The sequence below is a fragment of the Dermacentor variabilis genome, chromosome 6 (assembly GCF_050947875.1).
Source record: "Dermacentor variabilis isolate Ectoservices chromosome 6, ASM5094787v1, whole genome shotgun sequence".
NCBI lineage: Eukaryota > Metazoa > Arthropoda > Arachnida > Ixodida > Ixodidae > Dermacentor > Dermacentor variabilis.
This window is the reverse complement of record NC_134573.1, coordinates 165967949-165994192: the sequence shown is the minus strand read 5'-3', so window position 1 is coordinate 165994192 and position 26244 is coordinate 165967949. Positions and strand designations below refer to the sequence as shown.

General features: G+C 46.9%; 1 protein-coding gene across 1 annotated transcript in view; it reads left to right on the top strand.

The window, feature by feature from the left end:
* Positions 1–286: 286 nt before the first annotated feature.
* The window catches only part of LOC142585677 (potassium voltage-gated channel protein Shaw-like), a 117941-nt gene continuing 91983 nt past the window's right edge, over positions 287–26244 (top strand). The window contains exon 1 of the mRNA XM_075696620.1: positions 287–989. The gene's annotated coding sequence lies outside the window, so the exon portion shown is untranslated. The remainder of the gene's footprint in view (positions 990–26244) is intronic.

Here is a 26244-nt window from a genome sequence, read left to right as displayed (position 1 = left end):
AGGGTGTGTTAACCCCCCTTCCCCCACCCCTTGTTCTAGCGTGTTGTTCCTGGTGGCACGTCGCCTCCATCGCCAACGCTAGTGGGCCGAGGGGGTGGACGTACCCCCCGCCCCTTTTCCCTCCCTCCATTGGCCAGCCTCGCTGTGCGGTAGGCATGGAGGGAAGGAAATCAGATCAATTTAACTGCGCCGCTCCCTACCAGAGGGCGCCCCCTCGCCGGCCCGTCCCGCTAGGCACCGCAGTGAGGACAGCCGCAGGAAAGGCCGGCCGCGCCGGGCCGCTTCGCCTTTTCGCGCCTCCCGAAAAAAAAGGAGAAGTGGGGGAGGAGGAGGTGGCTGTCCCAGGCCCCGATTGCTCCCAACGTCGTGGACGCCACGCGACTTTTGCCAGGTCAGCCAGAGCGTGCGATACGAAATGTAGCCGCGACAAGCGCCGGGAAAAAAAAGAGGAAAGCCGCCCCGTTCAGTCGAAGCGGAAAGAAAGACAGAAGCTGGAGCGTTCCCTCGGCGAGCATTGTTCGACCTCGGGGCCCGTCGTGCCGCGGCGGCGGCGGCGTTGCCGCGGGCGTACGGCGCGAGAGAACAGCGGCGAAGCAACGGAACGACGACCACCACCGCCGGCGTAGTAGTGGCCCAGTTCTGGGAGTCGCGCGGCCCGTGCGCCCTCGGAGTGATACACGTATCGTTGTTTCTGTCCTTTCTTCTTCCATTTTCTTTTTTCGGCCAAGTTATACTCGGTGCGTCGCATCGTTTCTCGTTCTCTGTGGTGCGTGCCCCTACTGCTTTCGGGCCGGTGTTCGGGGGGCGGCGAGCTATGAAGGCCGTTATACCGAGGTTCGGCGACTCGTCGCCGCGGACAACTAGACTTCGGCCCCGGAGACGACGTGACGTCGCTAGCGCCGCCGACGCCGTTGCTGCTGCTGCTGCTGCTGGCTGCCACCACTGTGTGTCCCGAGTGGCAACGCTGCAGCGCCAGTGATGACCTGCAGGTGAGTCACCCGCCCCCGCGTCCCATTGATTTCGCGAGCAGCTTTGCCCGAGCTTCGCAGAATAACGACTTCGCTCGCGAAAAATCCCCTCGTGATATTACGCTCTGTCTGTTGAAAGCAACGAAAAGTGAACAGAAGGACAATACAACTTTTTAAACAAATGGTGTACGAGTTTCTGTGGCAGAACTTATATGACCTTCGATTCCTTACAGAATATACGCTCGGGCGTGCTGGTAATTCATACTGAATTAGATAGCACGAGTACAACAGTGTAGAACAACAGAACAGTGTGGGTATAAGCGCTTCGTAGTATCTCGTCTTCCTCGTTCTCTGTTTTCTATGTGCTATTCTGCTGTTTCTTACGTCACACGTTGCTTGAAAATGTCACTTTATTGGGTGAACGACACAGCTTCGAATTAATTAAATGAAGGATGTGCTTTAGTAAGGCCTTCAGGGCTAGTACAGGCGTTTACGTAGACAAACCCTTGTTAGAACGATGTCTCGGTTAACATTAAAGATTAGAATTTTGATCACAGGAACCTTGAGCTCACGTGAACTGTGTTTTCATTACATTTAAAAAAAAACTTTTCTTCAGTGACTAAATAAATTATGTCACAATTGGCCAACTTGATAAGTTACCTTACACTGACATTTTGTTGCTCCTTCGGTCAGTCGCGTGTTAGCTCTGATACGGTACGGATAAGCGTGGAATGTTAAGCGAAGTATGCTCGTACTTTGAGTGAGTGGACCGTTTGTCCTACCAGGGGCATACAAATTTGGCATGTGAACCTTTCTAAGAAATCCCGACGCGAAGTCAGCCATATTTTCCGGTGCCTCGGGAAGCGGTTACTGCAAAACTAGGTGTGGCTGTCGACATTATTAGGAGCAGCTATCTCTCTCTACAAAAAGCATGTTAAGGGAAGTAGCTCTTTCTCAACGACACCTAATTCTATTTGAAAGAATACATTTTAGAGGGCGTCTTTCAAGCGAGTATTAGGCGCTATTGGCACTGGTAATGTTCCCTTTACGGAGTGAAAATAACCTAAACAGTGATGGGAATCACAGAGGCCACGTGCTTTCAAAAAGCGTGCTTGAAGAGAATAAGGGAAGAAGAAACCGCGAACATTAATAATATATACAGTGTAACTAATCAATCATTATTGCACGAGTCACTCGAGGGGTAATATATATGTCGTTTCGGTAAACACCAGTAAACTCAGCGTATCACCAGCGTTCGGCGATTTTGAGTACGCGTAAGTGCATTATCGTGTACTAAGCACTGTAAATGAAACATCTTGAAACAGGACAATGAACCATTTTGAAACGGTAAAACCTCACGCTTGTAGTTCTTCCATCTGAAAACGCAATGCGATACAGTGTATTGGAAACGACGTCGTGCTTTCTGGATACAAATTCATGAAGACGTGCGATATTGCGCGCGTCGGAAGTGCTTTAGTTTGGTAAACTTGCTGACTGAGGTGAAATGACTGTACTATCACCTAGCTTCTTACCCTAACGTTACCATCTGGGTTACGTTAGGGCAGGGGCTACTTGGTTTAAGTTAAGCCTTGGTCTGTCATGAATGTTGACAATATTGTGCAGAAAGTAGAACACCGCCATATACACATTCAATTAAATCTAAAAGCGAGTTGTCAACGGACACTGAGAACAAGGTACATGGCTGCTAGTAACAGCGCAAAATGTAGACAAGGGACGAGACAAGAAGACACCACAAGCGCTGTGGTGTCTTCTTGCGCTGTGGTGTTTCAAACAAAAGGAAGTGCCGTTCTGAGCTTAGGAAGCTTTGCTTTCAGTTGCAGCAAACGACAACGCATCAGTGAAACCTTGATTGAGCTGCTGAAGAAAGCGTAGTATTTGGTGCCTCCATTTATTGGGCTGTTCACTTTTTCATTAACGAAGTTAGATATTTCGGCATAAGCCTGACAAAGCTAGCTTCGAGGAATACGTTTCCGTCGCGAATGAATGCACGTATAAGCATGAAGCGAAGACTGAGCAGAACAGGGTCGTAAGGCACACACAAGCTCAGTGGTCGTAAAAGGTTGCTTAAAGCATACCTGTGAGCTTCATAAGAGTGCACGCGATTTATGTTCTGACGGTGCCAGAAGTCCAGGGTTTGTAATGTTGTTAGCATTCGACAAGCCTCATAGGATGGTCGGGACTACCGAACACTTGTTCGATAAATGAGAGCATATCGGAGCAAAGTCATTATTGAAGTGTACATGCTGTGAACCCATATATATTTACATTGTCGAAAATAAAAGCTATGCCGCGATTGTTTTGCATAGCCGAAAAAGAGGTCATCAGGACGAAAAGCCCACTTCAGTCCGTGACGGGCTCGCTGAAGTCAGACAAATGCACGGTGGCATGGTGCGTAAATTGAGTATTTTAAAATTTTCATTATGTTGAGAATGTCTAAATGGACTGTATAATGGCTCGCACGTGCCAGTATAGGTTGCTTTTTCTTAAGTGGTGTAAAACAGAAATAGCAAGTTGCTGCAGAACTCGCTACTCCGAAGTCATCAATTATAGGGAAGAGATACTATAAGTTACCAGAAAGAACGATAAAGAAGAAGTTTCTCTGTCCTTTATTGGACAAAGAGAGAAAGAAAGGCACAGAAAAGAGAAGTAAGTGAATAAAACGGTAATTGATACGTAGCTGCCCACTTCAGCTTAAAAGCGGGCACCACAGGGTGCAGTCGGTCTGAACATACTAAACACCGGCACCACATAACAAGCTGCTTTCTGGCCATTTTATAGTCATCACAGACGACGTTTTAACCAATGATCTGCACATTTAGTTCTGAAACACACAGACAGACAGGATACATACATACATACATACATACATACATACATACATACATACATACATACATACATACATACATACATACATACATACATACATACATACATACATACATACATACATACATACATACATACATACATACATACATACATGCGCGCGCACTTTGACGACAGACGTGCTTGATGACGATGGCGATAAATATGGTGTTTTGTGGTGCAAGGGCTAAATATGGCCAAACAATTCCAGGCCTCCAGTGGTAATGAGTTGGCAACAGAGCAATGAATTTATGAAGTAGTTGTGATGTGGTTGTAAAGGGGCCTAAAATGTAGCCGCAATAAAGTGCTTAGAACGTATACATAATAAAATTATGTCAATGACTAATAGGATCTACTAGGAACATGAGAGATACATTGCGAAGAGATGATATAATTTACTGAAATGTTTCATGATAAATGTTTGCAAGAAGCACTACTACCTTAACAGAACCTCTGAGCGGAAGGGTTTGGAGGCACGTGCTAGACACAACGGTGCTACCACAGCAGCACCCTCTTGTGAGAGAACTATACAGACGAGCTCATAGAACACACACGCACACACACACCCACCCACACACACACACACACACACACACACACACACACACACACACACACACACACACACACACACACACACACACACACACACACACACACACACACACACACACACACACACACACACACACACACACACACACACACGGACACACACACGGACACACACACACACACGGACACACACACGCACGCACACACACACGGACACACACACACGGACACACACACACGGACACACACACACGGACACGGACACACACACACACGGACACGGACACACACGGACACACCAACACGGACACACCAACACGGACACACCAACACGGACACACCGACACGGACACACGGACACACCCGAGTATAAAAACACGAGAATTCTTCCGTACGAACTCCTACGCCGTCAGCTTCTCGTCAAGCAAGGAAGCACCAGCGCGAGCGCGTAACACCACGTGACACCGCGTGGCGTCACGGTCACGGAGGCGTCGGCGTCGCGCCGTTTTCTGGAGCTGGCGTGTTTACGGACGTTCGTTCTTCCGCGCACCCGCCGTCCCATGCTTTCCTCTGGGGCGAAGCGACGGGCTCCGTTTGGTAGCGGGCCGTTTCTATGGCGCCTGTGAGCCAGAACGAAAAGGAAGGAAAAAAGGGAAAAAAAATAGGGAGGGGTGGTGCGCTGGTGCGTGCGGCGCTCTCCGCTGCCGAGCTCATTTCCCCGACTTTGCCTTCGCCGCCGGGCGCGCCCGGCACTCTACAGATAGCGGCCCTGTCTTTCCATTCTTATTAAATTCGAGTAAAGAATAGCAGCTCTCTTTTTCGTAGCGGGCTCCATCTCTTTCGATCTTTTTTCTTTTATTTTTATCTATAGTCAAGACTAGAGTAAGACCTCTTCTCCTCTGTTGTTGCCGTATTTGTTGTCTTAGTTTTCTTTGCATCCTGCCGCAGACGCCCCGACTCGCGCATGCGTGCCCTGGAACGAAGTAAGCGGGATGCTTTTTGATAGCGCCAAGGATGTCTGCTTGCGCCTTCTATTAAGTTTCACAGCAAGAACGTAGATTGCATTAGGTCACTTGCTTTTACGAGAGATCCGACCTGCGTCGGGACGGCTGTGATTCAGAGGCCCGACTTTGGGTGTTCCATTATTTGTGGCGCCACACGCCTGAACTCGTACAAGAAGCGATACTGGCGCTAATCTGATGTCTGAATCATTGTAGCGTGATTACTTCACAATCTGTCTTTTCTGTCTTTTTTTTTCTTCCTTCATTGCTTTTTCTCTTTCTTTCTTTCTTTCTTTCTCTCTTTCTTTCTTTCTTTCTTTCTTTCTTTCATTTGATAACCGCGAACCCTCATTAAATGCAGAGGCTATCGCGAGAGAGAGATAAAACTTTGTTATGTCCTTGATGGGGTTCAGGGGTGTCGGGGGTCGGGAGACTAACCCCCAATCCCCCCTTCCTCAGACGGCGGCCAGTCCTTGCTTTCTGGCGGCGTCTTCGGCCATCCGGACGGCCCAGAGCTGCTCCTCTGGGTCCAAGCTGAGCAGCAATGATCTATTCGATTAGCGCAGAAAGGGAAATGGTTGCACAACGGCCTTATACAGACACCTGATTCATCTGACTTTTGAGTACGACAAGGTATCATAGGTATAGGGCAAGGCATCATGCGAAGGAAACGACCGATTCTATAGTTTTCACGAGGGTGGTTGGTGCCATGCAGACAGTTCAGGATCAGCCTAATGGGCAACATGCCCATGCGTGATACACTTTTTACAAGTGGATTTGGCTTGTTCACCTGACAGGATGGTTTAGGGCAGAGTATACGGTTAACTAAACGGAACTGGTTTTACCATGTAATGCGCACGGTGGATGACCGGTGGTCTGTTAGTTGCAGAACGGTGGCCAATAGTAGAGTAGAGAAGCGCAGTCGAAGACGGCAGATAGTTACGTGGTATCATGAACTTAGAAAATTTGCAGGCGTAGCATGGGTTAGGTGGGGCAAGACAGGAATAATTGGCGATCGCTGGGATACAGGGGTAACTGGAGATTGCCTTCGTCCGGCAATGAAACTAAATAGGCTAACGATGATGAAGGCGATGAAGGTGACGGTTAACTGTGAACGTGATGCTCAGCTCATAATTTGGCGCGCATTGTTGAATGCTATACATCCTGTGGCACACCATTCGAACGAACGGGTCAGTTGCGCTAGCTCGGGCTAGCCGGTATGAGCGCGTTGAAGGGGAAGTCGCACCATCTGCTCGGTCCATGGTTAGGTCTCTCGTGATCGCAGCAATAAAGTCGTTGTAGTCCTGTGCCTTGTATCCTACATAGCACGTATCCGCGTCTGTCCGTTCTCCACGAGGCTTACCCGGACGTGTATTGCGACGCCTGCCCCTCCTGCGGGCAGACCTCCACTCTAGCGCACATGCTCTGGGAGTGCGGGTCGACATACCCCAAGTTCAGCAAGGAGGAGTGGGACTCGCTTCTGCGTAGCCCCGCTCTAGAAAAGCAAATCCTGGCTGTCCAGCATGCCCGCGACCGGGCCTGTGGGCTAGACCTGCCGGTCCCGACGTGGGACTAGCCGGGTGCGCAACGAGTTCCTGTCCTCGCCGGACCTGCAATAAAGTTTCTTTACTCACTCACTCACTGTCACGTGGCCACATGTCCCGTAGCCTACAGAGTGATACATGATATAACTATGATCGAAAGCGAGGGAGGTGATCTGGAACTGCCTTCCTTTGGCATCGATACACTGAGCTATGAAAATGGCAGAAACATAGAGCTATTAAGGGTAGAGTTGATTGAGCACACATTTGCGCTAGAGAAGTGACACGCAGCCAAAGGCTCTTACGCAGCGAAGTTTATCGAAAACACGCAAGAGCGCTAGGCAAATAGATCACAGAAGCATTCTTTTTTTAGCTGAACTGGACTGGAAAAATTTATCATCATCCTGCAGGACGCGCTCAGCTGAACGTCCTTGGGCATTTATATGTACAGAACTTATTTTCAAGACTGTCTCCCAAACAGTGTACAGGATTCAAGAACATCTAAGACCACCATAACTGCGAACAGCGTAATGCATATAGGTTTCACTCATGATAAACAGCCTATGCGTCCTTTCAGACAAGAAGGAATTTCGCGGGAAAATGGAGGCTTAAAATTATCAACAGTGGTCGAATGCAAAATGTCGCTGTAACTAACGTTTAAACAAGGACATTTGTATTGATCAACAAACAAAACCAACAGATGCTGGGCCAAGACAAGGCCCTCTTGTCAGAGCATTAAGTACAGCGACCTCCCTTGTTCAAGAAGATACGAGGAAACTATAAAATACCTACTTTGCCACTGTCCTCGATACAGCGCGCACCGGCGGTCCCTAGCAGCCGTGTTGGCACGCCTTGACGACATGCCACTTTCAGAACAATACAGTCTTGGAATTTCGACATGAACTGCCGTCGCACAGAAAGTCGGTCAAGGCTTTGTTGACCTTTTTACGTGGCAGTGGCCTATTAGAAAGACTATAATTATTCCATCCCGCCCCCCCCCCTTTTTTCTTTCACGCCTTTCTTTTTGTCCTGGCTCTTCTTTCCGTCCTTACTTGCCCGTTCCTTCCCCTAGTGCAGGGTAGCAAACCGGAGGCTTTTGTTCTGGTTAACCTCCCTGCCATTCTCTCCTTTGCATCTCTCTCTCTCTCTCTCTTGTTCAAGAACCACTGATCACTACGTGTGCCGAGTAATTCTTAATCGTCTGTTTTCTATAAAGTGTCTGCAGACTACTCACAAGCGACTGAAAAAGGAAAGAATAGGGAGGCGGGGAGGTCTATACAGACATAAGTTGACTACAAGTCGTCCGTAGGCCGTATATTAATCAAGACTTGCTCGTCTTTTTTTTTTTTAAGCTCGACTTCGCTTTCGTCCCCGAAATTCCGAGACGCGGCGCAGTCATGTTGCGCCGCCGAGTGCGCGCAATCGTTTCGGGCTACTCGCACGCGCGATCGACAGGAGCACTTTCTCAACGAGCTCCATGTCCCGAGCGCCAACCTTTATGTCATATAAGCGCCGGCGATAAAGCGCTGCGTCGCCGGTCCCGAGAGGTGTCTGTCTTCCGTCCCGCACACGGCCGTGCCTGTATACTCCCCGAAGCGTGTCTTCGGGGCGAAAGAAAAAGAATACGAGCGTGCGCGACGGAGAAACAAGGGCAACGTACAGTGTATAGGCGACTGCCGTCGGCGGCGTCCTTGCATCGACGCGACGACGCTGTTTCTTTTTTTCTGTGGTTCTTTTCTTTTTTTTTCCTTTCAGTGTTAGTGATCGAGGGAAGGTGGAGAAGTGGGCGGGAGACTGAATGGGGATAGGGTAAGGGAGGGGGGGGGGGGGTCGGCTGTACGTGACATTTCGCATCGATCGCCGCACATGGGCACCGAATTTCTGCGCTCCTATAGTGTATCGAACGGCGCGCGAACGCGCTGCAGCGGTGGCCTCCAAGCGACCTATGGGAGCGCGTGCTGACGCATCGAGGCCTACTGCACGATTCCGATGCCCCGGTTTGGGCAATAATAAACTCTGACTGGGAGCGAATCGGGTAAGGCCCTAAATCGGGTATACCCTAAAAGAAAGGCGGTAGGCAAACCAGACTGGTAGGGGTCACTTTTATCACAACTATGTCACTTTTCACAATGAAATTAATTTTAGGAATATAGACTGGGCGCATTAATCTTTTCGGTTACTTTCTTTATGATAGGCACACTACATTCCTTTTGTCTCTAAGGAATGTATAAATAGTTTTGTAGATAAAACTCGGTAAAAAGTTTAAATGCGGGCTGTCTATGGAAAGGCTACAGACAAGTTACAAGAGATGTCACCGTACAAGACTATAAGGGGCAAAAAGGACGATAAGGTAACGTTACAAATATTGTAGCACAACCACTAAGGCTTCTGAAGTCGCAATCGTCGTTAAAGAGCTTTCAGTGAGTTCAATATTACGGGCCAAGACGTCGCAAGGGAAAGAAGTGTTTGCATCCGACACGCCTTTAAAAGCGCTGAAGTGCCGAGACGTGGCGCATAGTCAACACTAATCGTCATCGCCACCTCCTCTTCTAAACGCTAGTTGTAGTGACTTGGTCGTGTAATTTATAACTTAGCAACGGATCAAGGAGCCTGCTCCCGGCTCCACCGAAAAAGAAAACAATAAACCGAAAATTACCAGATTTAGATAGACTGCGTGTGCCTGTCACACTGCCGCTCGAAACAAGTTTTTCACGGACTCGCCCAGGCAAAGTGGGGACTCAAATGGTTCCGCAACTTCGCTGCGGCTACAGTGTCAGTATATATAAACGCGCAGAAGCACTACTTTCGCGCTCGTCAGTGTAAAGCTGCGGTGCAAATTGCGCCATTAGGGAGAAACATTCGCTTTGCGGCGCTGTACGGCTCCACGCTGGTAGCAGGGCTGCGTGTGTTCACTTGGCTACTCAAGCTAAACTGCGGCCTGCGTTTCTGGAAAAAAAAAAAGGAAACGTTTTATCTCTTTTTCGTTACCGTGCATTCGCTCTTACAACGTTGATGGCAAGCAGAAAATATATTTCGCTTGTGTCCCGTTCTAAACAATGCTTTTCTGAAAACAAAAAGAAGAAATAAGTTATGGCGTTTTACGTGCCAAAACCACGATCTAATTATGAAGCACGACGTAGTGGGGGACTCCGACAATTTGGACCTCGTGGAGTTCTTTAATGTGCACATAAATCTAAGTACACGGGTGTTTTCGCATTTCGCTCCCATCTAAATGCGGCCGCCGTGGCCGGGATTCGATCCCGTGACGTCGTGCTTAGATGCCTAACACCACAGCCACTAGGCAACCGCGGCGGGTAATGCTTGTTTGAGCGTGGTATTTAGCTGATAGTTAACATTATTCAGGCAAAATTTTCTCTGGGAGAAAGAGAGAGAGAGAAAAAAGAGAGACGAATAAAAAGAAAAGGCGAGGAGGCTAACCAAGATCGTGCTCGGTTGGCTACCCTTCAATGTGGAAAGAGAAAAAGGACAAATACCGATGATAAAAAGGAAAGGTGAGGAAAACAGATAGAAATTAAAACAGGAGGAAACAGGCTGTAGAAGTCTTAGTGTAAAGGGCAGTGATGAGAAGTTAGTGTGGTCTGTAACAGCTCTAAATTTGGACAGAGAAAGAACCAAATAAGTCAAGAGGAAACAGGCCAACCTAGATACAGTCGGGGTAGAAGCAGTTGAATTTAGGCTGGTGCTAGAAAACAAATATGTAGCTCTAAAACAGGAAGACGAGCATAACATAGAAGTAATGAAAGAAACCGTAACCAGATTGATTTCAGAAGCTGAAATTGAAGTTGGAGATAAGGCAGCAAGACATCAAGTAGGTAAGACAGACTGAAAACAAAGAGGGGAAAGGCAGAGAGGTCAACCAGACGAGCGTCTGGTTCGCTACCCTGCACCAGGGGTAAGAGAAAGAGGGGTAGAAAGAGGGAAAGAAGAAAAGAAAGAGGGAATGAGCACTGCAACCACGCAGCAGGACACGCAGCAGGACACAGAGCTGTATTACAATCGGTCATTCAGGCCGGTATATTTCGAAAACTGTAGCAACGCCCGAACATCTTTCTGCACCATCGAAGGATGTGGCCAGGGTCCACGAATTTTTGTTTAAAAATGTTCTTCTTTAGTCCAGTCGGCTTAGTGTGATCTGCAAGGATCTGCACAGGACGTCGTTTCGAGGGCAAGCGGACAACAGGTGTTCAATCGTTGCTTCAGAACCACAGGTACCGCGCATTGGTGTATCAGACATTCCAAGACGGAGAGAATGGGTATTTGTAAATGCCCCGCAAAGCCATATGCGGTAGAGCAGTGTTGCATCCACGCGGGAAAGGCTAGGTACCACCTAGAGCCGTAACAAAGTGTCCAGGGAAGGCAGGCGGCTGTTAGATACGCTCGGGAATCTACAGAAAGCTTGTATCATTGTGCGTGCAAGCAAACGAATTGAAATTGTATGAGTTCCTACGCGGGTGGATCCCAAGCAGGCTTGTCAGCGAGGTCGTTACCGACAATGCCACAATCACCCGATGACATTGTGCCCGTCTTCCCGAGCGTGATGGCTAGCCTCTCTTATTTCAGATTTCATCCGCACATATGTACCATGGCGTAGAGCAGCTCTGGTGCTCTAAAGTGCGACTTTTCAGTCACAATACACGACCCATTTCTCTGGTTCTTGGCCAATGACATAGTTCACAGCTGTAAGGAGGGCCGCAAGTTCCGTCAGCGTAGATGTCGTTATGTGTGACACCTTTGAATTTCTTTGTGATCCGTTTTGCTGGAAGGAAAAATGCTCAGCTTGTGGGCGAGGTCAAACCGTCTGCGTAAATATACACGTGATCTCCGTATGTTTAATGCATTGAGAACAGTGTCATCTGCTTCAAAGTCACTGACGAATGATAAGCTTTCTTAGTAATTCTCGGAATATACAGGCACACTCGAGGCTGTTAAAGACGTCATAGGGGAGGTGAAGGTCTCGCGGGCGGTGTATAAGCCGACAGTACGCTTTTGTGGTGAGTTGGTGTGTCGCGACAACATAGCTAGGGGTCGTTCTGCCGGCAGGGAACCGAAGTAACGCTAAGGGAGCCTTGAAATATGGTGAATGTGCGCTCTGAGCGAGTCCACTGCTACGTGAGTTGGAGGCAGATGACCTCTGGCGGTGGATCTTGAGACACATAGAGGTAAATTAAGACACGTACGTGAAGCTTGACCCAGTGTGCTCTCCAGAGCGTGAATGTTGCTCTTGTATGTGTTTGATAAAACTGGCAGACTGTATATGCAAGTGTTACAAAAACAGGGATCTATATAAGTGTAACATGGAATGCACAGGTGCACCTCAAGTTTTCCAGCAGAGGAATTTTAACACTTGAGCCATATCAGAAAGCGTTTTCTTCAAATGGACATAAAAAGGGGAGTTCCCTCGAAAGGTTTCTATTTGCCATATAGCTTAGGTACGTAAGTGTGTTTCAGACGCACGAATCAGGTACAATTACGCACACACGAATGTGGCGCTCAGAACTACGCATGTGGGGTCAATATTTCTCACGCAAGCCAGGTTCTCCAAAAAAGCGTTGAAGTGCTTTGATTACTTTTCATAGTCATTTTATATTCCTATACGAGAATGTCAAGCTATGCCAGCGTTCAAAATTATTTGAGATATATCTGTAATGCAGCATATAGGCCGATGCGTTCAGAGCCCATCGCACACTAGGGCCCCATATCAGAATGGAACATCCTCCGTCAGATTTCGGAAGACAGAGAAAAATAAATCGAGATATGGTGGATAAAGACAAACACATTAATAACGAAGTTTTGACACGAATAAACTACAGGGGCAGGAATGTCAATAATTTTACTGACAGAGTAGTTCTGCGGAAACCCGCAGTGTGAAGAGGCCTAAGGAAAAATCAGACATCCACCCATTTCGTAGCAATTGCTACAAAGGAAGCCCATACGGGTTCCTTTGTAGCCTCACAGTTAATAATAAATATAATAATAAAAGCCTCACAGTTGAAGAAAAATTCGCCCTCGTCAGGGACTCGAACCCGGGACCACCGCCTTTCCGGGGCAGCCGCTCTAGCATCTGAGCTTACCAGGCGGCTAGCAGATGGTAGGGCGAAGTCGAATTTGTCAACAACTCGAAGCAAAGGCAAGAGTTTGACAGAGTAGTTCTGCGGAAACCCGCAAGGTGGAGAAAAGTAATTCGTAAAGGGAAAATCAGACATCCACACGTTCGTTGCAATTGCTACAAAGGAAACCCATACGGGTTCCTCGAATGAAAAGCCTCACATTTGAAGAGTTGGGAGGTTTTTCTTTCGAGGAACCCGTGTGGGTTTGCTTTGTAGCAATTGCTACGAACGGGTGGCTGTCTGATTTTCCCTTTATCAATAATTGTATCCTCAACCAGTCTATCCTGGACCATGAATGACACGTAGACATACAACCGAAACAAACAAGTGTTTTGCTGCCTTGGCACAATATCTCGCATAAATTACTAGCTGTCCTCTCGTGGCCGTTTTTTTTTTCCTTTTTCTTTAGGCGCTTGGGCACACAAAGTTAAGCTTGTTCGGCAAAATAGAGTCCTAGTTTTTTTTCCAGTCGTTTAAATTCAGGTTTTTGTGCCATCCCTAGACGGAATAGAGCACTATACAAGGAAATAAAACGACTAAAATAGAGTCAGCGAAGTAACTGAATTCACAAGTAAAGCATTCCAGGTGCCTTGCAAAGGTAAAACAAAAAAAATTATAGTTATCGTAGAAGCCATGATCTGGCAGAGAAAATCGCATAAGTTAATGAAACCAAAGAAAGAAAGAGATAAAGAAAGAAAAACCAAAAACTCCGGTGAGCTCAACTCAACTCTCTCTCCGGCAAAAGAGCACGGCTTGCAAATGAGGCCCGTGTACGTTCGCGAGGAATACTCAATTCGCGTCTCAAAAGTACAATCCGGATGAGCCAAGACGTTCGATTCTCAGGGACTACGAAAGGAAAAAAAAAGAAAAGGAGAAACAAAGAAACAGACTTACAAAGAACCTGAAGGCAAGATACAAGCCGTCCAAAGCGATGCAGAAAGGCGTTCGCGTCGGGAAATGAATGAGAATTCCCGCTCTTATTGAAGGGACGATTTAAAAAAGGCGGGGTATTTATTCACCCTTCCGGCCTTATTTCCCTCCGAATGACGCCGGCGGCAATAGAATCGCGAGCGCTCGACGATGCGTACGCCGTGCGGATGAACCTCGAGCGAGCCTTGAGCGATGTGTGCGCCGCGCTAGAAGCGCGCAACGAGGCGACGTGCTCTTCCTGCACGTGCCTCAGCGTGAGGGAGAAAGATTAGAGGCGAAAAATAAAAATAGCGAAAGAAGGGTATATCTCTCTGCCGCGTGCCTGAGTGCAGCTTAGGCGAGATAACCTCACCACTAGGTGTGTAACGCATACCTGGCGAAAAGGTATCTCGTCGTCGCGACTACTGAGGCGGAGTAACTCTATGATTAGCAGACAGGACGAGTCTATATAAGCCTATACGAATGTATACAACAAGGCTATAACAATCCCGCTCGGGTAAAGTACTTTTTTTCAAATTTTATGCACAGCGGAAAGAGGGATGCGAACAGGTTCGTTGCATCTAGTAACACGGTCTTTTTCTCCGTAAACAACCGTGCACTTACATTTAGGTGCACGTTAAAAAAAGCTCCAGGTGGTCCAAATTTCCGCAGTGCCTCGTAAGATTGTGAGGCACGCCTCACTGCGGCGTGCTTCATAACTATAGAGCGTGGTTATTCGTGGTAGCGTGGTAAACAGAGAGGGATTATTCCAAGACATCCCTTGCACGAGAAACAAAACTGCCAAAATTTCAATAAGGAACGTTGTAATGAATTAGCTTATGGCACATATAGCTACTTACGAATTGTAGCTGGTGAGTTCGCAGGTCGTATCCACTTGGAGCGAATTCTTTGCATGACAGCAGTTTCGAGATATTCATTCACAAAGCGCGCAACGAAATACATTAGCGGTCCAATTGATTTTTGTGCTTCATGGCTTGAAACTGTGTCTGTTGACTTTGTTCATACCTTTTTTCGTACTTTTGTTCATGCCTTTGTGATTATCAATCTCCTCTTCAACGCTGAGTATCTGGCTGTAATTTGATATTGCAGCCCAATCTCTGACATTTTTTTTTCTTCTAACGAATGTCTTTATGACCTGACGATATACCAGCTACTACCTACGTTTCCGAACAAGCTAGTGCTTTATTCCTGTCCCACTTGGTGTTCAGTGTGTAGGAAGGGCTCTTGGTTTCATGTTTGGGCACTAGGGTACCAGAAATGTCCTAACGATATGCCCAAGTGACATTTATTCACGCTTTCCAAAGCTTACATGCATAACTTGGAAGACTGCTTGGACAGCAGAGTGGGGCGGGGGGGGGGGGGGGTGGAGGGAGGAGTATTACAGTCTAATATTGCATTTTTGTGCTCTCCTTGTTCGTAATAGGGCCGCCATCGTCAAAGGTGGTGGGAGCGAATCGGCATCCCTCTTACTGGTGTTCCAATTGACATCCCTCTGTAGGTGTTCTCTCTTGCGGCCTGAAGCTGTTCACGCCGTCTCTGGACCCGACGTATCGAACGCGAGTACGCCATAGCCGAGCAACCATCGAATTTCTGCAAAAAACTGCGCACTTGTAAGCCTCATAACTGTTTATGAGCGCAGGTTTTAGTTCGATGGATTGTACCTACTGTGGCAAAGTGAGCTCTCTCAAACGCGAACATTCCCGTTTGGATCGACAAACGTACTGCCCACGCAGCTAGGCCTTTCTGAACGCATAGCGAGAGGTTAAATTTAGCTACGATTACGTCACGTCTGGCGCGACAAAGGCGCCATTTGGGCGCGTGACCTATGCCAACACCACCTAGATAGCACAAGGTCTATTCACTCCGATCCATGACGTCATGCTGCCAGCCCGAAATTTTCATTGCCAAGGCTGACGCGAAGAAAGCGGTGACGTCAAAGCACCGGGGCTTACTCGGGAGCATACTCATTAGATTCTATGGCAGTCGGGCCAGGAGCCTGACGTCATAAGTGGAAGTGAACAGGCCTCGTGCTATCTAGGTGGCGCTGCCTATAAACGATCGAGTAGTGGCTTCTTTCCGCTACACAACAATACCAAAGTAAGGCGCGTAGGTAGTACTGTTGCAAAGACATAAGTGATGATAGCATTACACATCTTCGTTACATGCAGTTTTATTAAGCCACCCCCTATGCTCACTGAATTGAAATACGTATCACATCATCATCAAAAACGGCGAATTTTACGTTGGTGCCTACATTTCGGGGCAGGAAACAGAGGCTATAAAGACAACAAACGCTATCACATTCAAAACAAGCACCAGCGTCGGGCATCACGACAACTCCCTATTCGCGCACTTCGACGCATTGGTCGAATGGTGCCCAGCCGAACGGTCGTATACCCTGCCGCGCACCAACGACTGCGACGGGCCTCTGCAGCGACACACTTTATTCTTTCTTTGTTTCGTTGTACCGGGGCTGCTGCCACCTCAACCCGCCCCTCACCCCCTTCCTCGCCCTCACCCAGCCAGAGTACCCAAATGTAGAACGCGTATCGATTGCTTTTTGGCGGCTCTCCCGATATAATCGCCCCTTCTCTCTCCTCACGGCCCCCTCCTCCTAGTCCAGCGTAAGCCCTCTCTCGCGAAGCGTGCCTTCTTCGCTTCATTCTACCCTTTCCCTTCTCTCTTGTTTGACTGCCTCTTATATATATATATATATATATATATATATATATATATATATATATATATATATATATATATATATATATATATATATATATATATATATATATATATATTCCTGCTTGCACGCAGAATGTAGGTGTTTATTAATTTCGTTTCTCCTGTCTTCGCGACCCCTTTTTGCGGCCAGGTCGATCAATTCCAAGAAGAAACAAAAAGAAGCTGTTTCCCCTCCCCTTCCGTCCCCTTTCCTGACTCGGCTTGGTCACATGAATGCGACCACTGCGACACAGCCGACCGCGGCTTGCGTGGCAAGAACGCTGGGAAAGGGTGAAAGAGAGAAGGCAAATGGTCAGGTGCGGCGGGAGAAGAATAAGTAGAAAGATATGAGATGAAAAAAAGGAGCGACGAGAAGATGGTTTGGGGGAGGACCGTATGTGTACACGAAAAGCGCTGCAAATGGGGACGATGCGAAGCTTGTACAGACAGAAGCGGTGCTGCGGCGCTGCCGTTTCTTTCCTAAAGAGCAAATAATAAACATGAAGAAAGACAGTGGACGGGCTGGCCTGGAGAAATGGCAGTCTCGATAAAAAGAAAACACAGAGGAAGGAAACCACTTAAAAACCTACACACACACAAACACAAAACGACAGGCTAGTGCTAGCTTTCGATTCCGTTTCGCTCACACCCTCTGCTTTGAAGAGGGAATCAACCGAAACTCTTTTTTTCCCCGGAATTCGAGTAGGTGGGTTCGAGAAAAAAACTAGAAAAAATGTGACGGAAGTGGTACAGAGATAATGATAAGATATGGTAAGACCACATAGGAGCACAAGTGTGTGTTTATGTTGCGCACGCCGATCTCCAGATCAGTGGTTGCGCATTCTTTTTTAGTTTGCGCGTAACCAATGAAAAACAAAAGAACTGACGCCAATTTCACTTGCGTAATTCGCCATCCTTTTGTGCACATTCTTTTCTGTGCTTGCACAGTATGGCATCCTCCTTTTACAGGAGAGCACCCACAGAATATTTGATCATTGGCTACAGCAGATATAGGCTGTGAACCCTTGTAATCGAGAGTTCGAGGAAACCCGTCAGGTCGGGATGAAAAAGAACAAAGGGGTAAACCGACCAAATAAAACGTTTTAAAAACAAGACGTTTCGGCTTCCATACGGAAGCCTTGTTCACAATGGGCTTGTAAATGTAAATGTAAATGTAAATGTAAATGTAAGCACTTCTAAACTGAACTTTTCTTTTTTTTTTTTTAAGCGAAGCTTTCTTTGCCTCTTCCTTCAACTTTTCCACTGCCGCTGCTGCTGTCTTGCACGCCGCGTCGGGGGGTGGTCGAGAACGTGGGTAATGTATATGCCAGGAGCGCAGGCGACCTTTGCAGCGAACTTCGGGGGCGTCGCAACAATGCCCTCTGGAACTCCCTGGCCGTCGACACAATGCCCTCGGGAAGGCTGCGATCACGCGTGAGCCCCCTGCAAAGCATTGCAGAAGCTGCAGCGCTTACCTTTGTACTCAAGTACACGCGCAACAGCCTGCAGAGGAGATAGAATGGTAGACAGAAAAGAAAAAGAATGCGTAAAACCAACAGCGTGACGAAATGGGTGAATAACTTTCGATCGTGGCAGCTTACACACATGAGATGATTGCAGGAGAAGGGAAAGGCGCCGTCAGAAAGTGGGCTTCGTTTGGAGTCTCTTCAATAAAGGAAACGCTACTACTAGACATAATAATAATAATAATAATAATAGTAATAATAATAATAATAATAATAATAATAATAATAATAATAATAATAATAATAATAATAATAATAATAATAATAATTTCAAGATATGGTACGGCGCGCTTCCGCTATTTCAGAAAAATAAACACCGCCCAAGTTTGTCTATGACCACAACTGACGCAGGGAGTGCCAACGCAAATCCGCGTTAAAGCACGGTGGCTAGCAGGCCCTGGTCCGTCGGGCACGGCACGTGGCGAGAGAGAGAGAGAGAGAGAGAGAGAGAGAGAGAGAGAGAGAGAGAGAGAGAGAGAGAGAGAGAGAGAGAGAGAGGGGGACAGGAAAGGTACTGATGTTAACTTGACGCGCGTCCGGTTTGCTACCCTGCACTGAGGGAAGGGGTTATGGGGATGAAGAGAGAGAACACAGTTTCGCGCACAGTTGAAGGTTCGCACCGAGTCTACACGGGACGTGGCAGCAGCTATTTCTCCTAAGACTTGAATAAAAGGGTTTCTCTATAACCCACCCACCAGGCGGTGCACCGTGTGAGAGAATGACAGTGCTAACGTTCTCGCAGGCTACGGAAAATGGTTCTTAGCAACGCCTGGAACAAACATGCCTCGCTGTGCGCTTTTTATACTATCACAAACGCAAGTGGTGCGGGCAAGGTAACATTTAACCCTACCTCATCACCGTCGTATGCCTCCGAAATCGCCGCCAAATGCCATCGATGAACACAAACAGCACAGAAAGCTTCGCTTACAGTTACTCCTACACTGCGTGAGATTTGCATATCTTTTATTTCACAGATGCCTTAGCTGCTTTGTTCCATAAAATTAAAGATGCACCCGCAGTCTTAGTGGCTTCATTACAACTGAATTGCCGCATCCTAAAGCGAGGCGTAGTGTACAGCCGTATTAGCCCGCCGTGATTGCTTAGTGGCTATGGTGTTGGGCTGCTAAGCATGAGGTGGCGGGATCGAATCCCGGCCAAGGCGGCCCCATTTCGATGGGGGGAAATGCGAAAGCACCCGTTTACTTAGATTTATGTGCACGGTAAAAAACCCCAGATACCTTGCACAAAACAGTGGTGCTTCTTACTTCTTTTACATGACTGTGTACGATGTATGTATACAATGAAAGTGCCATATTTTTGTACGTTTATGTGTCTCTCAATAATGTCTGTTAAATGCTACAGCTTTACCTTTGCGCTTCCTCCTAAGAAAATCATATGCAGTACGATCGCGCGCAAATCTAGACAGAGGTCACGTTATCCCTACCACGCCTAGTGTTGTATTTCTGGAAAGATGGCGACTCGACCAATTTCGTTTTCTGTTTTGGCTTCCTAAGACGGCAAACAATTCGAGGCGTTACGACCTGTATTACTTTCCATTATTGATCAAACACTGCCATATTTTTGCGAAGCTAACCAGACATAACCATTTCAAAATTTGGAGCGAAGTAACACACTTTGTAATCTCGTTTTCTCGACTTCGCCGCGACCGAAAGCGCCGCTGGAAGACGAAGTGCGAGTAATTGACTTCTTTGGCGTTTCTGAAAAAGGGCAGAGGGCGTACTGTTCAACTCCGTATTCTACTGCTCTCTTTTTTTTTCTCCACTGCCGCTATGACACAGCGCAGAATTGACCACACCCCTCTGTTTTATAAGCCGTCGCATTTGCCGAACACGCGTGCTGGACGCCATTCGAGGTACGCAGGAAATTACGTTCTCATAACTCCGGGTCTGGATTAAGTGAAGTGCCGGCCGCGCTGACTTGATTGGTTCGATCGCTCACCGCCGAGCTGTGGCGACCTAAAGAGGAAGCTAGAAATAATAATAAAAAAAGAATCTATAAACCAGAAATAACAAACAAGTTAAGGTAGACAGAGGCGCGCGTGTAAAACCGATCGTTGAATATTTAAACTCTCCATCTCTTTTAGCGACGTGCAGACTGTCTGTGCGGGCGATAGACGTACGTATATCAATTCGCTCTGTCGTCACAGCCCACCACGCGCTTTTCTACCAAGTTTCTTTTGGCGCTCGTTCAGAGAAAGAAGCGGGGCGTAGCGGCAGAGTGTTCCTAGAAAGCGGTTCGTGCCAAAATGTAATATATATGGCTGGGCCGTCGGTTTAATTAAAGAAGCTGCCCATCTATAAAGCAGGACGTTGAGCCCGACACTCGGGTTTCCTTCGTGTGCCTCTGCCATGCTATATCATGCGGCACCTCTTTTGAGGCACACTCTGACGCATCAACCCTGAACACACGTGCTGGTGCGCAAGTAACAAATATCGGTGCGTGCGTTTTGCGAATTTCACCTCTTTCCTTCTTTTTTTTTTTTTTTTTTGCCGCGCATCGGTGTTTACCGCGCGGAAAGCAACAAAAATGCGAAGCGGAGATGAGTGAGATTTTCGCGGCATTAGAGTGGACGGCAAGTTATTATCGGCCATTGGAGCTCTCGACCTCGGGCGTGAGGACTGAGGCGAGACGAGCTGAGATACACATTCAAGCGGCGGCCGAAGCAGACGCTGACGATGCTGCCCAAGGCCAAGTTGCTTGCCTAGATCCACAGAAATTATGTTTTTTTTTGTTTCTTTTGCTTTTGGGGGCTTCAGTGCTTAATCAGCTCGGTTTCAGAGATGCTACGCGAGGCTACATGACTGCAAGCAAGGAGGTAAACAAATAGCAAGCTGGTACTGGTAAACGTAGGCAGGAGAAGTCAGGCATAGAAATAAAGTGCCTCCGTCTCGAACTACTACATAAGTGGATAAAATCCGAACAGGGCAAAGAGCTCTAGGAAATACGTAGATTTGAAACGGTCGACAATAAGGAAGCGAGGGAAGCTAACGTTTGGATAAGAGGACTTGAACGTGGGCGTTAGGCTGAGGCTCTTCGCCCCCGGTCGGTCACCATAATTCAGTGACCTTGCTGAATGATTCATTGTTATTTCTCCACATCGCTACTATTTGCGGCACGTAAAAGCTCAAACTTTCATTACTTTAATCGCTGCTAATTATCGCCCTTTGATATGCGCCTCTGTGTATCTTCACACAATAAGAAGACAGACAGAGAGAGAGAGATAGGAAAGATGGGAAGGTCAACCAGACGCGGGTCCGGTTTGCTACCCTACGAAGGGGTAAAGGGGATAACGGATGAAAAGAAATAAATGAGGAGGAGGGAAGCATTGGCATTGCGAACACGTGAGGCCGCCTATTACACCTACAGTCGGTAACTCAAGACAGTCGATTTAATAGTAAAGGAGCGCCCGCGTTGATTTGCAAGCCTGCGATTCTTGCGACAATGGTCCAAGAATTTGTCGCGGAAAATGGTTAGCGATCGAGTCCGTTTAGCCCTCTCTGAAGAGCGTCGTTCAACAATGTTATAACGACGAGTTATGACAATGACAAAAACATGCACGCGTGACTCGTGCAACATTGAAGGGACAATCGGACACCTAATGAGAGAGAGAGATGAGAAGTTCATTTAATGCATGGCGGAGAGGTCGGCCTGATCTTGACTCCTGTAGTCTGCTGGTCTGCTCCAAGGGTAAAGGTCAGCGGATAGAAAGAGAGTTATGTCTGGTAGTGATGCGGACAGAAGGCGTGAATGTTACGGAGTCGGTCGATAAAATCGAATTTCACAGGCAACAGTCAAGCCCCGTGCTGCGAATGCAAGTAATGCATGAATCCCCCCGCAACTGTGTTTACGGTCTGGGCAAGGTTCCACAAGTACGCCTTCAGGAAGCTCTCCATCGCTGATTTTGAACAGAAAATCAGCCAGTGCTTTCAGCTCACGGGTGTTCCGTGTGCAAACACAAAGGACGAGGCGCACCGTTTCGCGTACGTCACAGCAACCACAGCTAGAAGAGTGGTTATGGCATTGCTGTTATATGCATCTACGTTGAAGTAGATGCATGTAACAGTTGGTGTATGGCATACCTAATCGCAGTGTGTGAAAAATATCACGCATAACTTTGTCGGCGGTGTTTCGGTCATTAAAAAATTAAAGAAAAACAATTCAATTATAGCAGTGCTGCTCTACAACGCTACGTCACAGAAATAAAAGGTCACTCAATTGAATAACTCCTTATCTTAGCTGAGCTACGGCGTTGCATTTTTCAATACACCAGTAAACAGTTAACACAGAACAAATAAACAGAAGGAATAAGAGGATGAGGCTTTAGCCAAGAAGCGCAAATCATCGATCATCATCTATGGCGCAGTTTGTTTCGCTGAACGCTCATGTTCTCAACGCATGTTTACTTTCCAGACGTCCTTAGCCGGCGTACATACGCAGGATAAGACTACTTTTTTGAACTGAAAGTTCAGGAGCCGTACCCACAAATAAGTTATTGCGCTACTAGAGCTGTTCGCAAGAGAAGCAGCCAGAATATAGTGACGCTGGACATATATTATAGAAGGCCGCCGTCCAATAGCAAATAGCAATTACGAACAAAAAAAGCCTTGCGACTTCAGCCCCATATCGTTTTACGCGCCAAGCATGTCAAAAGGAGCCCGCCCTTTTCGCAGTGGGAACTTTCTAAGCCAAGAGGCAATATCCGCACGTGTTTCGTGAACAAGTATTTTTGATTTGTTCAACTATCTATGACCTTCACCTGAAGTAGGAATGCGAACTATAAGAGAACAAAATGACAGAATTAAAATATTACACGTGGCCTTCTAAAACACATTTGCCAGTGCAAACATTGAGCTTAAAAATGCTGTATTACGCAGCACTGGGGCGCTATAACTTAAAACTATTCCAAACTTTTCAATTCCAATTATGCTGTCAGCCCTCCACGATTGGTCAAAAACTTTTTTCGACCACCCCCACTTCACCTGTCTGTCACGCGACGTCACGAAAACCGCGATACCTCCCTATCTGATATGATGTGTACACACTGATTATGCATGATTTGACAGAAAAAAAGAAAAAAAAACAGTTATTTCTGATTCGACCCCTTTCCGCCCTTAGCCCTCGGCTATTGGTAAAAAGTTTTCGGGCTGCACCCACTTCCCCTGCCTGTCACGCGACATCACAAAACCGCACAAACTCACCGCGTCAAAGTGACGTGTACGCGATAAAGATGCATTAATATGCCGAACAAAAGTGAATTTTCTTTGGAATAGCCGCAGGCTGCCCCGTTCCAAAAGGAATAGAAGATGGCTGCCGCCGATCGTTCAGAGGCTGGCTACTCGCACCTGCCGGAGAGCATGGGTGTATTTGCGTATAATAAAGCTTCTTGCGTGGCCGTGTAACGTTTTCGAGCACTTTCGGCACGTTTATCCCCTCATTCTGCCAACTCTTATTTGCTGAGGGTCCGTTTTAGCGTCATTCTTGAGCTTCCCTTGCATGCCGCCGTGATTTTCGACCAGCCACCGCAAGCTAAGTAAGGGAAAGCCGACCAATCGTAGACGCCGGCACCACCCTCTTCATCCGGTTATCGACTTTCAGTGCAGTGGCTGGGCCCCATCGCATCCCTCTTCACTTGAGCGTTCTCCTCGCCTCTTGTCAGCCAATTAGATACGACACGCCGATCAGTGTAGACAATGTTATTCGTTTTTCAAGCAAACAAAAGTGACTTCCTATGAACGAGGAGGGCGTTTGATTGGTCTGTTCAGACAACCCTGCGGGTGAACGCCCGGTGCTTGCGTTGGTGGTTACGCAAATTTGACGTCAGGAGATTGGCATAGAAACATATTGGAATAGTTTTACGTTATAGCGACCCTGATGATCGAATATTACAGGCGAGAATAAACATGTTTCTGTATGCAAGACGGAGTCGATTACGGAATCAGAGCATGCTTTCCGGAGCACGCCAATGCAGTTGCAGTGCGCTTCATCGTCGTTGTGACTGAAATTCAAATTTTCCATCGCAGTAGAGGAAATGTCCGTTTTGTAATCGTACCACTTTTCTGTTGACAACGATATGTTGCCTAGGACAAATTACTACACGCTTCATCCGGACTACCTTGTTCCTACTCTTTGCGTCTTTCAACGCGATAGCGTTAAGAACCCCGTGTCGCAAAAAAAAAAAAAACATCCGGTGTTCACGTGTTGCGTCGGACGTCGCTTGGCAAAAATTCATTCCGAGTCAGAACCATGCGGGCCCTCCGCATGGCACAGAGGCATTGCTGAGCTAATTGTGTTCCTCAGAGTAAGACGCGTCCGCGAAATCGTAATGTACAACCTAAACACAACCTACAGACATGATAGCGTCGGACTGCGAATTGAATATACTAGAAAACATAATTCTATTACGTGGAAATTCCAACATAAACTCCTACGCCAGCGTTTCTACCATTCACAGAATAGCGCACTGCGCTCGGTTCCTTACAACAACACAATCCAGATGGCGCTTGCCTCGGCGCATCCACGGCCCACGCAAGAGACCATATTTCTACCAGAAAGCTCGCCCGCTCACATTCGTGCATAGAGTTCGCCGCCAGCGTTTCCCGGTAAACATTACGGTTACATAAGCTGCAGTTGGCCGGGAAGCGTGAGAAGCAGTTAGCGATCTCTGAATGCTCTCGCGTTCCCCTCTTAAAGGCGAAGCTTAAGCGTCCTCGAAACTTTCTTATCCCTAAGCACGACAGCCTAACCTTGCTGCTGCGTGCTTTATTTGTGCTGACATGGCCTCTCCTCAGCTTACGGACTCAATCCACTTACCCGCTTTTAAGTCTACGTTTTTTAGCTGCCGTAGCATTTCTATACCCTTCATCGTATTTCTACGTTCCAAAGCACGCTCACTTTCCTTGTTGCTTTAATGGCTGCGCTAAACATCTTGCCGTACTTCTCATGGGCTTACGCGTTGTCGCACACAGGCGTTCGGAAAACTTCCTACAAATTAACAACACGAAATCAAAAAGACAAACTACTGACGCGCACTACAGGTCTGAGACGACTAAAGCAAAATCACTTTGATGCCTCCGTCTTTCCGGGTCCTCGCATTAAAATCATCGAGTTGTCTCGGATGCTTTACTTTGATGCGTCCCGCTCCCGATGCTCGCCTGTTGCGATATATCAGCGCTCTCTTTCAAGAGATCTCCGTGCCTTGGCCAACAAGATTACGCCCCTGTGACATCAACTGCGAGCCGTTAGCAGGACTCGGCCATTTGTTATTATTATTTTTTCTAGGACTACACGGAAGGAGAATCTGATGAAAAGTGAGGGCACACAGTTATATCGTCTGTTCCTGTCTTCACGTTGAGAGGAGCCTCCTCAGAACAAGTACTTTAGCGCCGTTATGATGTATCTATGAACCGATATTGTACTCGAGATTCACCTTCCTCACTTTATATCAACAAGCCCAGAATACGTCAGCAACCATGGAACGGCGGAGCACTTACCTAATAATCAGCCAAACATTGGAGGACTTAACGGCTGTTTTATGTAACGTGTCCTGTACTTCAGGGTAATCCATTCACTTCGATTTTGTCTCAACACGCGCAGGGTCTCAATAATTCTTTAATAATAATAATAATAATAATAATAATAATAATAATAATAATAATAATAATAATAATAATAATAATAATAATAATAATAATAATAATAATAATAATAATAATAATAATAATAATTCTTCTTCTTCTTCTTCTTCTTCTTCTTATTATTATTATTATTATTATTATTATTATTATTATTATTATTATTATTATTATTATTATTATTATTATTATTATTATTATTATTATTGTGACATGACCACCCTTCGTGTAAAAACTGCACTTGTTTAGTCTTTGAGGTGCCGCAAATAAATATAAACCAGTAAATAAGCGAGCAGACACGGCACAAAGAACGTGTGGCACAATGACAATAAG